Below are 15,112 nucleotides of genomic sequence, written 5' to 3'. Positions count from 1 at the left end.
GTGTTTTGCTTCAATTTGACTCATTTGACAAAGGTGCGTATTCCTGGAGTGAATATGCAGTTCTACTCAAGAGTAAGCAACTAAGCGAAATAAAGCCATGGAACGCTTATTCGCCTTCTATCTATGCATTCTGACACTCCAACAATGTGTTTTGCTTCAATTTGACTCATTTTACAAAGGTGCTTATTCCTGGAGTGAATATGCAGTTCTACTCAAGAGTAAGCAACTGAGCGAAATAAAGCCATGGAACGCTTATTTGCCTTCTATCTATGCATTCTGACACTTCAACAATGTGTTCTGCTTCAATTTGACTCATTTGACAAATGTGTTTATTCCTGCAGTGAATATGCAGGTCTACTCAGGAGTAAGAAACTAAGCGAAATAAAGCCATGGAACGCTTATTTGCCTTCTATCTATGCATTCTGACACTCCAACAATGTGTTTTGCTTCAATTTGACTCATTTGACAAATGTGTTTATTCCTGGAGTGAATATGCAGTTCTACTCAAGAGTCAGCAACTAAGCGAAATAAAGCCATGGAACGCTTACTCGCCTTCTATCTATGCATTCTGACACTCCAACAATGTGTTTTGCTTCAATTTGACTCATTTTACAAAGGTGCTTATTCCTGGAGTGAATATGCAGTTCTACTCAAGAGTAAGTAACTGAGCGAAATAAAGCCATGGAACGCTTATTTGCCTTCTATCTATGCATTCTGACACTCCAACAATGTGTTTTGCTTCAATTGGACTCATTTGACAAATGTGCTTATTCCTGGAGTGAATATGCAGTTCTACTCAAGAGTAAGCAACTAAGCGAAATAAAGCCATGGAACGCTCATTTGCCTTCTATCTATGCATTCTGACACTCCAACAATGTGTTTTGCTTCAATTTGACTCATTTGACAAATGTGTTTATTCCTGGAGTGAATATGCAGTTCTACTCAAGAGTCAGCAACTAAGCGAAATAAAGCCATGGAACGCTTACTCGCCTTCTATCTATGCATTCTGACACTCCAACAATGTGTTTTGCTTCAATTTGACTCATTTTACAAAGGTGCTTATTCCTGGAGTGAATATGCAGTTCTACTCAAGAGTAAGTAACTGAGCGAAATAAAGCCATGGAACGCTTATTTGCCTTCTATCTATGCATTCTGACACTCCAACAATGTGTTTTGCTTCAATTGGACTCATTTGACAAATGTGCTTATTCCTGGAGTGAATATGCAGTTCTACTCAAGAGTAAGCAACTAAGCGAAATAAAGCCATGGAACGCTCATTTGCCTTCTATCTATGCATTCTGACACTCCAACAATGTGTTTTGCTTCAATTTGACTCATTTGACAAAGGTGCGTATTCCTGGAGTGAATATGCAGTTCTACTCAAGAGTAAGCAACTAAGCGAAATAAAGCCATGGAACGCTTATTTGCCTTCTATCTATGCATTCTGACACTCCAACAATGTGTTTTGCTTCAATTTGACTCATTTGACAAAGGTGCGTATTCCTGGAGTGAATATGCAGTTCTACTCAAGAGTAAGCAACTATGCGAAATAAAGCCATGGAACGCTTATTTGCCTTCTATCTATGCATTCTGACACTCCAACAATGTGTTCTGCTTCAATTTGACTCATTTGACAAATGTGCTTATTCCTGGAGTGAATATGCAGTTCTACTCAAGAGTAAGCAACTAAGCGAAATAAAGCCATGGAACGCTCATTTGCCTTCTATCTATGCATTCTGACACTCCAACAATGTGTTTTGCTTCAATTTGACTCATTTGACAAAGGTGCGTATTCCTGGAGTGAATATGCAGTTCTACTCAAGAGTAAGCAACTAAGCGAAATAAAGCCATTGAACGCTTATTTGCCTTCTATCTATGCATTCTGACACTCCAACAATGTGTTTTGCTTCAATTTGACTCATTTGACAAAGGTGCGTATTCCTGGAGTGAATATGCAGTTCTACTCAAGAGTAAGCAACTAAGCGAAATAAAGCCATGGAACGCTTATTTGCCTTCTATCTATGCATTCTGACACTCCAACAATTAGTTTTACTTCAATTTGACTCATTTGACAAAGGTGCTTATTCCTGGAGTGAATATGCAGTTCTACTCAAGAGTAAGCAACTAAGCGAAATAAAGCCATGGAACGCTTATTTGCCTTCTATCCATGCATTCTGACACTCCAACAATGTGTTCTGCTTCAATTTGACTCATTTGACAAATGTGCTTATTCCTGGAGTGAATATGCAGTTCTACTCAAGAGTAAGCAACTAAGCGAAATAAAGCCATGGAACGCTCATTTGCCTTCTATCTATGCATTCTGACACTCCAACAATGTGTTTTGCTTCAATTTGACTCATTTGACAAAGGTGCGTATTCCTGGAGTGAATATGCAGTTCTACTCAAGAGTAAGCAACTAAGCGAAATAAAGCCATTGAACGCTTATTTGCCTTCTATCTATGCATTCTGACACTCCAACAATGTGTTTTGCTTCAATTTGACTCATTTGACAAAGGTGCGTATTCCTGGAGTGAATATGCAGTTCTACTCAAGAGTAAGCAACTAAGCGAAATAAAGCCATGGAACGCTTATTTGCCTTCTATCTATGCATTCTGACACTCCAACAATTAGTTTTACTTCAATTTGACTCATTTGACAAAGGTGCGTATTCCTGGAGTGAATATGCACTTCTACTCAAGAGTAAGCAACTAAGCGAAATAAAGCCATGGAACGCTTATTTGCCTTCTATCTATGCATGCTGACACTCCAACAATGTGTTTTGCTTCAATTTGACTCATTTGACAAAGGTGCGTATTCCTGGAATGAATATGCAGTTCTACTCAAGAGTAAGCAACTAAGCGAAATAAAGCCATGGAACGCTTATTCGCCTTCTATCTATGCATTCTGACACTCCAACAATGTGTTTTGCTTCAATTTGACTCATTTTACAAAGGTGCTTATTCCTGGAGTGAATATGCAGTTCTACTCAAGAGTAAGCAACTGAGCGAAATAAAGCCATGGAACGCTTATTTGCCTTCTATCTATGCATTCTGACACTTCAACAATGTGTTCTGCTTCAATTTGACTCATTTGACAAATGTGTTTATTCCTGGAGTGAATATGCAGTTCTACTCAGGAGTAAGCAACTAAGCGAAATAAAGCCATGGAACGCTTATTTGCCTTCTATCTATGCATTCTGACACTCCAACAATGTGTTTTGCTTCAATTTGACTCATTTGACAAATGTGTTTATTCCTGGAGTGAATATGCAGTTCTACTCAAGAGTCAGCAACTAAGCGAAATAAAGCCATGGAACGCTTACTCGCCTTCTATCTATGCATTCTGACACTCCAACAATGTGTTTTGCTTCAATTTGACTCATTTTACAAAGGTGCTTATTCCTGGAGTGAATATGCAGTTCTACTCAAGAGTAAGTAACTGAGCGAAAAAAAGCCATGGAACGCTTATTTGCCTTCTATCTATGCATTCTGACACTCCAACAATGTGTTTTGCTTCAATTGGACTCATTTGACAAATGTGCTTATTCCTGGAGTGAATATGCAGTTCTACTCAAGAGTAAGCAACTAAGCGAAATAAAGCCATGGAACGCTCATTTGCCTTCTATCTATGCATTCTGACACTCCAACAATGTGTTTTGCTTCAATTTGACTCATTTGACAAAGGTGCGTATTCCTGGAGTGAATATGCAGTTCTACTCAAGAGTAAGCAACTAAGCGAAATAAAGCCATGGAACGCTTATTTGCCTTCGATCTATGCATTCTGACACTCCAACAATGTGTTTTGCTTCAATTTGACTCATTTGACAAAGGTGCGTATTCCTGGAGTGAATATGCAGTTCTACTCAAGAGTAAGCAACTATGCGAAATAAAGCCATGGAACGCTTATTTGCCTTCTATCTATGCATTCTGACACTCCAACAATGTGTTTTGCTTCAATTTGACTCATTTGACAAAGGTGCGTATTCCTGGAGTGAATATGCAGTTCTACTCAAGAGTAAGCAACTAAGCGAAATAAAGCCATGGAACGCTTATTTGCCTTCTATCTATGCATTTTGACACTCCAACAATGTATTCTGCTTCAATTAGACTCATTTGACAAAGGTGTTTATTCCTGGAGTGAATATGCAGTTCTACTCAGGAGTAAGCAACTAAGCGAAATAAAGCCATGGAACGCTTATTTGCCTTCTATCCATGCATTCTGACACTCCAACAATGTGTTCTGCTTCAATTTGACTCATTTGACAAATGTGCTTATTCCTGGAGTGAATATGCAGTTCTACTCAAGAGTAAGCAACTAAGCGAAATAAAGCCATGGAACGCTCATTTGCCTTCTATCTATGCATTCTGACACTCCAACAATGTGTTTTGCTTCAATTTGACTCATTTGACAAAGGTGCGTATTCCTGGAGTGAATATGCAGTTCTACTCAAGAGTAAGCAACTATGCGAAATAAAGCCATGGAACGCTTATTTGCCTTCTATCTATGCATTCTGACACTCCAACAATGTGTTCTGCTTCAATTTGACTCATTTGACAAATGTGCTTATTCCTGGAGTGAATATGCAGTTCTACTCAAGAGTAAGCAACTAAGCGAAATAAAGCCATGGAACGCTCATTTGCCTTCTATCTATGCATTCTGACACTCCAACAATGTGTTTTGCTTCAATTTGACTCATTTGACAAAGGTGCGTATTCCTGGAGTGAATATGCAGTTCTACTCAAGAGTAAGCAACTAAGCGAAATAAAGCCATGGAACGCTTATTTGCCTTCTATCTATGCATTCTGACACTCCAACAATTAGTTTTACTTCAATTTGACTCATTTGACAAAGGTGCTTATTCCTGGAGTGAATATGCAGTTCTACTCAAGAGTAAGCAACTAAGCGAAATAAAGCCATGGAACGCTTATTTGCCTTCTATCCATGCATTCTGACACTCCAACAATGTGTTCTGCTTCAATTTGACTCATTTGACAAATGTGCTTATTCCTGGAGTGAATATGCAGTTCTACTCAAGAGTAAGCAACTAAGCGAAATAAAGCCATGGAACGCTCATTTGCCTTCTATCTATGCATTCTGACACTCCAACAATGTGTTTTGCTTCAATTTGACTCATTTGACAAAGGTGCGTATTCCTGGAGTGAATATGCAGTTCTACTCAAGAGTAAGCAACTAAGCGAAATAAAGCCATTGAACGCTTATTTGCCTTCTATCTATGCATTCTGACACTCCAACAATGTGTTTTGCTTCAATTTGACTCATTTGACAAAGGTGCGTATTCCTGGAGTGAATATGCAGTTCTACTCAAGAGTAAGCAACTAAGCGAAATAAAGCCATGGAACGCTTATTTGCCTTCTATCTATGCATTCTGACACTCCAACAATTAGTTTTACTTCAATTTGACTCATTTGACAAAGGTGCGTATTCCTGGAGTGAATATGCACTTCTACTCAAGAGTAAGCAACTAAGCGAAATAAAGCCATGGAACGCTTATTTGCCTTCTATCTATGCATGCTGACACTCCAACAATGTGTTTTGCTTCAATTTGACTCATTTGACAAAGGTGCGTATTCCTGGAGTGAATATGCAGTTCTACTCAAGAGTAAGCAACTAAGCGAAATAAAGCCATGGAACGCTTATTCGCCTTCTATCTATGCATTCTGACACTCCAACAATGTGTTTTGCTTCAATTTGACTCATTTTACAAAGGTGCTTATTCCTGGAGTGAATATGCAGTTCTACTCAAGAGTAAGCAACTGAGCGAAATAAAGCCATGGAACGCTTATTTGCCTTCTATCTATGCATTCTGACACTTCAACAATGTGTTCTGCTTCAATTTGACTCATTTGACAAATGTGTTTATTCCTGGAGTGAATATGCAGTTCTACTCAGGAGTAAGCAACTAAGCGAAATAAAGCCATGGAACGCTTATTTGCCTTCTATCTATGCATTCTGACACTCCAACAATGTGTTTTGCTTCAATTTGACTCATTTGACAAATGTGTTTATTCCTGGAGTGAATATGCAGTTCTACTCAAGAGTCAGCAACTAAGCGAAATAAAGCCATGGAACGCTTACTCGCCTTCTATCTATGCATTCTGACACTCCAACAATGTGTTTTGCTTCAATTTGACTCATTTTACAAAGGTGCTTATTCCTGGAGTGAATATGCAGTTCTACTCAAGAGTAAGTAACTGAGCGAAATAAAGCCATGGAACGCTTATTTGCCTTCTATCTATGCATTCTGACACTCCAACAATGTGTTTTGCTTCAATTGGACTCATTTGACAAATGTGCTTATTCCTGGAGTGAATATGCAGTTCTACTCAAGAGTAAGCAACTAAGCGAAATAAAGCCATGGAACGCTCATTTGCCTTCTATCTATGCATTCTGACACTCCAACAATGTGTTTTGCTTCAATTTGACTCATTTGACAAAGGTGCGTATTCCTGGAGTGAATATGCAGTTCTACTCAAGAGTAAGCAACTAAGCGAAATAAAGCCATGGAACGCTTATTTGCCTTCTATCTATGCATTCTGACACTCCAACAATGTGTTTTGCTTCAATTTGACTCATTTGACAAAGGTGCGTATTCCTGGAGTGAATATGCAGTTCTACTCAAGAGTAAGCAACTATGCGAAATAAAGCCATGGATCGCTTATTTGCCTTCTATCTATGCATTCTGACACTCCAACAATGTGTTTTGCTTCAATTTGACTCATTTGACAAAGGTGCGTATTCCTGGAGTGAATATGCAGTTCTACTCAAGAGTAAGGAACTAAGCGAAATAAAGCCATGGAACGCTTATTTGCCTTCTATCTATGCATTTTGACACTCCAACAATGTATTCTGCTTCAATTAGACTCATTTGACAAAGGTGTTTATTCCTGGAGTGAATATGCAGTTCTACTCAGGAGTAAGCAACTAAGCGAAATAAAGCCATGGAACGCTTATTTGCCTTCTATCCATGCATTCTGACACTCCAACAATGTGTTCTGCTTCAATTTGACTCATTTGACAAATGTGCTTATTCCTGGAGTGAATATGCAGTTCTACTCAAGAGTAAGCAACTAAGCGAAATAAAGCCATGGAACGCTCATTTGCCTTCTATCTATGCATTCTGACACTCCAACAATGTGTTTTGCTTCAATTTGACTCATTTGACAAAGGTGCGTATTCCTGGAGTATATGCAGTTCTACTCAAGAGTAAGCAACTAAGCGAAATAAAGCCATTGAACGCTTATTTGCCTTCTATCTATGCATTCTGACACTCCAACAATGTGTTTTGCTTCAATTTGACATTTGACAAATGTGTTTATTCCTGGAGTGAATATGCAGTTCTACTCAAGAGTAAGCAACTAAGCGAAATAAAGCCATGGAACGCTTATTTGCCTTCTATCTATGCATTCTGACACTCCAACAATGAGTTTTGCTTCAATTTGACTCATTTGACAAATGTGCTTATTCCTGGAGTGAATATGCAGTTCTACTCAAGAGTAAGCAACTAAGCAAAATAAAGCCATGGAACGCTCATTTGCCTTCTATCTATGCATTCTGACACTCCAACAATGTGCTTTGCTTCAATTTGACTCATTTGACAAAGGTGCGTATTCCTGGAGTGAATATGCAGTTCTACTCAAGAGTAAGCAACTAAGCGAAATAAAGCCATGGAACGCTCATTTGCCTTCTATCTATGCATTCTGACACTCCAACAATGTGTTTTGCTTCAATTTGACTCATTTGACAAAGGTGCGTATTCCTGGAGTGAATATGCAGTTCTACTCAAGAGTAAGTAACTGAGCGAAATAAAGCCATGGAACGCTTATTTGCCTTCTATCTATGCATTCTGACACTCCAACAATGTGTTTTGCTTCAATTGGACTCATTTGACAAAGGTGCGTATTCCTGGAGTGATTATGCAGTTCTACTCAAGAGTAAGCAACTAAGCGAAATAAAGCCATGGAACGCTCATTTGCCTTCTATCTATGCATTCTGACACTCCAACAATGTGTTTTGCTTCAATTTGACTCATTTGACAAAGGTGCGTATTCCTGGAGTGAATATGCACTTCTACTCAAGAGTAAGCAACTAAGCGAAATAAAGCCATGGAACGCTTATTTGCCTTCTATCTATGCATTCTGACACTCCAACAATGTGTTTTGCTTCAATTTGACTCATTTGACAAAGGTGCGTATTCCTGGAGTGAATATGCAGTTCTACTCAAGAGTAAGCAACTAAGCGAAATAAAGCCATGGAACGCTTATTTGCCTTCTATCTATGCATTCTGACACTCCAACAATGTGTTTTGCTTCAATTTGACTCATTTGACAAAGGTGCGTATTCCTGGAGTGAATATGCAGTTCTACTCAAGAGTAAGCAACTAAGCGAAATAAAGCCATGGAACGCTTATTTGCCTTCTATCTATGCATTTTGACACTCCAACAATGTATTCTGCTTCAATTTGACTCATTTGACAAAGGTGTTTATTCCTGGAGTGAATATGCAGTTCTACTCAGGAGTAAGCAACTAAGCGAAATAAAGCCATGGAACGCTTACTTGCCTTCTATCTATGCATTCTGACACTCCAACAATGTGTTCTGCTTCAATTTGACTCATTTGACAAATGTGCTTATTCCTGGAGTGAATATGCAGTTCTACTCAAGAGTAAGCAACTAAGCGAAATAAAGCCATGGAACGCTCATTTGCCTTCTATCTATGCATTCTGACACTCCAACAATGTGTTTTGCTTCAATTTGACTCATTTGACAAAGGTGCGTATTCCTGGAGTGAATATGCAGTTCTACTCAAGAGTAAGCAACTAAGCGAAATAAAGCCATGGAACGCTCATTTGCCTTCTATCTATGCATTCTGACACTCCAACAATGTGTTTTGCTTCAATTTGACTCATTTGACAAAGGTGCGTATTCCTGGAGTGAATATGCAGTTCTACTCAAGAGTAAGCAACTAAGCGAAATAAAGCCATGGAACGCTTATTTGCCTTCTATCTATGCATTCTGACACTCCAACAATGTGTTTTGCTTCAATTTGACTCATTTGACAAAGGTGCGTATTCCTGGAGTGAATATGCAGTTCTACTCAAGAGTAAGCAACTAAGCGAAATAAAGCCATGGAACGCTTATTTGCCTTCTATCTATGCATTCTGACACTCCAACAATGTGTTTTGCTTCAATTTGACTCATTTGACAAAGGTGCGTATTCCTGGAGTGAATATGCAGTTCTACTCAAGAGTAAGCAACTAAGCGAAATAAAGCCATGGAACGCTTATTTGCCTTCTATCTATGCATTCTGACACTCCAACAATTAGTTTTGCTTCAATTTGACTCATTTGACAAAGGTGCTTATTCCTGGAGTGAATATGCAGTTCTACTCAAGAGTAAGCAACTAAGCGAAATAAAGCCATGGAACGCTCATTTGCCTTCTATCTATGCATTCTGACACTCCAACAATGTGTTTTGCTTCAATTTGAATCCATTTGAAAAATGTGTTTATTTCTGGAGTGAATATGCAGTTCTACTAAAGCGTAAGCAACTAAGCGAAATAAAGCCATGGAACGCTTATTTGCCTTCTATCTATGCATTCTGACACTCCAACAATGTGTTCTGCATCAATTTGACTCATTTGACAAAGGTGCTTATTCCTGGAGTGAATATGCAGTTCTACTCAAGAATAAGCAACTAAGCGAAATAAAACCGTGGAACGCTTATTTGCCTTCTATCTATGCATTCTGACACTCCAACAATGTGTTCTGCTTCAATTTGACTCATTTGACAAATGTGCTTATTCCTGGAATGAATATGCAGTTCTACTCAAGAGTAAGCAACTAAGCGAAATAAAGCCATGGAACGCTCATTTGCCTTGTATCTATGCATTCTGACACTCCAACAATGTGTTTTGCTTCAATTTGACTCATTTGACAAAGGTGCGTATTCCTGGAGTGAATATGCAGTTCTACTCAAGAGTAAGCAACTAAGCGAAATAAAGCCATGGAACGCTTATTTGCCTTCAATCTATGCATTCTGACACTCCAACAATGTGTTCTGCTTCAATTTGACTCATTTGACAAATGTGTTTATTCCTGGAGTGAATATGCAGTTCTACTCAAGAGTAAGCAACTAAGCGAAATAAAGCCATGGAACGCTTATTTGCCTTCTATCTATGCATTCTGACACTCCAACAATGTGTTTTGCTTCAATTTGACTCATTTAACAAATGTGCTTATTCCTGGAGTGAATATGCAGTTCTACTCAAGAGTAAGCAACTAAGCGAAATAAAGCCATGGAACGCTCATTTGCCTTCTATCTATGCATTCTGACACTCCAACAATGTGTTTTGCTTCAATTTGACTCATTTGACAAAGGTGCGTATTCCTGGAGTGAATATGCACTTCTACTCAAGAGTAAGCAATTAAGCGAAATAAAGCCATGGAACGCTTATTCGCCTTCTATCTATGCATTCTGACACTCCAACAATGTATTCTGCTTCAATTTGACTCATTTGACAAAGGTGTTTATTCCTGGAGTGAATATGCAGTTCTACTCAGGAGTAAGCAACTAAGCGAAATAAAGCCATGGAACGCTTACTTGCCTTCTATCTATGCATTCTGACACTCCAACAATGTGTTCTGCTTCAATTTGACTCATTTGACAAATGTGCTTATTCCTGGAGTGAATATGCAGTTCTACTCAAGAGTAAGCAACTAAGCGAAATAAAGCCATGGAACGCTCATTTGCCTTCTATCTATGCATTCTGACACTCCAACAATGTGTTTTGCTTCAATTTGACTCATTTGACAAAGGTGCGTATTCCTGGAGTGAATATGCAGTTCTACTCAAGAGTAAGCAACTAAGCGAAATAAAGCCATGGAACGCTCATTTGCCTTCTATCTATGCATTCTGACACTCCAACAATGTGTTTTGCTTCAATTTGACTCATTTGACAAAGGTGCGTATTCCTGGAGTGAATATGCAGTTCTACTCAAGAGTAAGCAACTAAGCGAAATAAAGCCATGGAACGCTTATTTGCCTTCTATCTATGCATTCTGACACTCCAACAATGTGTTTTGCTTCAATTTGACTCATTTGACAAAGGTGCGTATTCCTGGAGTGAATATGCAGTTCTACTCAAGAGTAAGCAACTAAGCGAAATAAAGCCATGGAACGCTTATTTGCCTTCTATCTATGCATTCTGACACTCCAACAATGTGTTTTGCTTCAATTTGACTCATTTGACAAAGGTGCGTATTCCTGGAGTGAATATGCAGTTCTACTCAAGAGTAAGCAACTAAGCGAAATAAAGCCATGGAACGCTTATTTGCCTTCTATCTATGCATTCTGACACTCCAACAATTAGTTTTGCTTCAATTTGACTCATTTGACAAAGGTGCTTATTCCTGGAGTGAATATGCAGTTCTACTCAAGAGTAAGCAACTAAGCGAAATAAAGCCATGGAACGCTCATTTGCCTTCTATCTATGCATTCTGACACTCCAACAATGTGTTTTGCTTCAATTTGAATCCATTTGAAAAATGTGTTTATTTCTGGAGTGAATATGCAGTTCTACTAAAGCGTAAGCAACTAAGCGAAATAAAGCCATGGAACGCTTATTTGCCTTCTATCTATGCATTCTGACACTCCAACAATGTGTTCTGCATCAATTTGACTCATTTGACAAAGGTGCTTATTCCTGGAGTGAATATGCAGTTCTACTCAAGAATAAGCAACTAAGCGAAATAAAACCGTGGAACGCTTATTTGCCTTCTATCTATGCATTCTGACACTCCAACAATGTGTTCTGCTTCAATTTGACTCATTTGACAAATGTGCTTATTCCTGGAATGAATATGCAGTTCTACTCAAGAGTAAGCAACTAAGCGAAATAAAGCCATGGAACGCTCATTTGCCTTGTATCTATGCATTCTGACACTCCAACAATGTGTTTTGCTTCAATTTGACTCATTTGACAAAGGTGCGTATTCCTGGAGTGAATATGCAGTTCTACTCAAGAGTAAGCAACTAAGCGAAATAAAGCCATGGAACGCTTATTTGCCTTCAATCTATGCATTCTGACACTCCAACAATGTGTTCTGCTTCAATTTGACTCATTTGACAAATGTGTTTATTCCTGGAGTGAATATGCAGTTCTACTCAAGAGTAAGCAACTAAGCGAAATAAAGCCATGGAACGCTTATTTGCCTTCTATCTATGCATTCTGACACTCCAACAATGTGTTTTGCTTCAATTTGACTCATTTAACAAATGTGCTTATTCCTGGAGTGAATATGCAGTTCTACTCAAGAGTAAGCAACTAAGCGAAATAAAGCCATGGAACGCTCATTTGCCTTCTATCTATGCATTCTGACACTCCAACAATGTGTTTTGCTTCAATTTGACTCATTTGACAAAGGTGCGTATTCCTGGAGTGAATATGCACTTCTACTCAAGAGTAAGCAATTAAGCGAAATAAAGCCATGGAACGCTTATTCGCCTTCTATCTATGCATTCTGACACTCCAACAATGTGTTCTGCTTCAATTTGACTCATTTGACAAAGGTGCTTATTCCTGGAGTGAATATGCAGTTCTACTCAAGAGTAAGCAACTAAGCGAAATAAAGCCATGGAACGCTTATTTGCCTTCTATCTATGCATTCTGACACTCCAACAATGTGTTCTGCTTCAATTTGACTCATTTGACAAAGGTGCGTATTCCTGGAGTGAATATGCAGTTCTACTCAAGAGTCAGCAACTAAGCGAAATAAATCCATGGAACGCTTATTCGCCTTCTATCTATGCATTCTGACACTCCAACAATGTGTTTTGCTTCAATTTGACTCATTTTACAAAGGTGCTTATTCCTGGAGTGAATATGCAGTTCTACTCAAGAGTAAGCAACTGAGCGAAATAAAGCCATGGAACGCTTATTTGCCTTCTATCTATGCATTTTGACACTCCAACAATGTGTTTTGCTTCAATTGGACTCATTTGACAAATGTGCTTATTCCTGGAGTGAATATGCAGTTCTACTCAAGAGTAAGCAACTAAGCGAAATAAAGCCATGGAACGCTCATTTGCCTTCTATCTATGCATTCTGACACTCCAACAATGTGTTTTGCTTCAATTTGACTCATTTGACAAAGGTGCGTATTCCTGGAGTGAATATGCAGTTCTACTCAAGAGTAAGCAACTAAGCGAAATAAAGCCATGGAACGCTCATTTGCCTTCTATCTATGCATTCTGACACTCCAACAATGTGTTTTGCTTCAATTTGACTCATTTGACAAAGGTGCGTATTCCTGGAGTGAATATGCAGTTCTACTCAAGAGTAAGCAACTAAGCGAAATAAAGCCATTGAACGCTTATTTGCCTTCTATCTATGCATTCTGACACTCCAACAATTAGTTTTGCTTCAATTTGACTCATTTGACAAAGGTGCTTATTCCTGGAGTGAATATGCAGTTCTACTCAAGAGTAAGCAACTAAGCGAAATAAAGCCATGGAACGCTCATTTGCCTTCTATCTATGCATTCTGACACTCCAACAATGTGTTTTGCTTCAATTTGACTCCATTTGACAAATGTGTTTATTTCTGGAGTGAATATGCAGTTCTACTAAAGAGTAAGCAACTAAGCGAAATAAAGCCATGGAACGCTTATTTGCCTTCTATCTATGCATTCTGACACTCCAACAATGTGTTTTGCTTCAATTTGACTCATTTGACAAAGGTGCGTATTCCTGGAGTGAATATGCAGTTCTACTCAAGAGTAAGCAACTAAGCGAAATAAAGCCATGGAACGCTTATTTGCCTTCTATCTATGCATTCTGACACTCCAACAATGTGTTTTGCTTCAATTTGACTCATTTGACAAAGGTGCGTATTCCTGGAGTGAATATGCAGTTCTACTCAGGAGTAAGCAACTAAGCGAAATAAAGCCATGGAACGCTTATTTGCCTTCTATCTATGCATTCTGACACTCCAACAATGTGTTTTGCTTCAATTTGACTCATTTGACAAAGGTGCGTATTCCTGCAGTGAATATGCAGTTCTACTCAAGAGTAAGCAACTAAGCGAAATAAAGCCATGGAACGCTTATGTGCCTTCTATCTATGCATTCAGACACTCCAACAATGTGTTCTGCTTCAATTTGACTCATTCTACAAACGTGCTTATTCCTGGAGTGAACATGCAGTTCTACTCAAGAGTAAGCAGCTAAGCGAAATAAAGCCATAGAACGCTTATTTGCCTTCTATCTATGTATTCTGACACTCCAACAATGTGTTCTGCTTCATTTTGACTCATTTTACAAAGGTGCTTATTCCTGGAGTGAACGTGCAGTTCTACTCAAGAGTAAGCAACTAAGCGAAATAAAGCCATGGAACGCTTATTTGCCTTCTATCTATGCATTCTGACACTCCAACAATGTGTTCTGCTTCAATTTGACTCATTTTACAAAGGTGCTTATTCCTGGAGTGAACATGCAGTTCTACTCAACAGTAAGCAACTAAGCGAAATGAAGCCACGGAACGCTTATTTACCGTCTATCTATGCATTCTGACACTCCAACAATGTGTTCTGCTTCAATTTGACTCATTTTACAAAGATGCTTATTTCTGGAGTGAACATGCAGTTCTACTCAAGAGTAAGCATCTAAGCGAAATAAAGCCATGGAACGCTTATTCGCCTTCAATCTATGCATTCTGACACTCCAACAATGTGTTCTGCTTCAATTTGACTCATTTTACAAAGGTGCTTATTCCTGGAGTGAACATGCAGTTCTACTCAAGAGTAAGCAACTAAGCGAAATGAAGCTATGGAACGCTTTTTTGCCTTCTATCTATGGATTCTGACACTCCAACAATGTGTTCTGCTTCAATTTGACTCATTTTACAAAGGTGCTTATTCCTGGAGTGAACATGCAGTTCTACTCAAGAGTAAGCAACTAAGCGAAATGAAGCTACGGAACGCTTATTTGCCTTCTATCTATGCATTCTGACACTCCAACAATGTGTTCTGCTTCAATTTGACTCATTTTATAAAGGTGCTTATTCCTGGAGGGACTATGCAGTTCTACTCAAGAGTA

The sequence above is a fragment of the Zootoca vivipara genome, chromosome 9 (assembly GCF_965207765.1).
Source record: "Zootoca vivipara chromosome 9, rZooViv2.hap1.1, whole genome shotgun sequence".
Classification (NCBI taxonomy): Eukaryota; Metazoa; Chordata; class Lepidosauria; order Squamata; family Lacertidae; genus Zootoca; species Zootoca vivipara.
Note: the sequence above shows the minus strand (reverse complement) of the source record.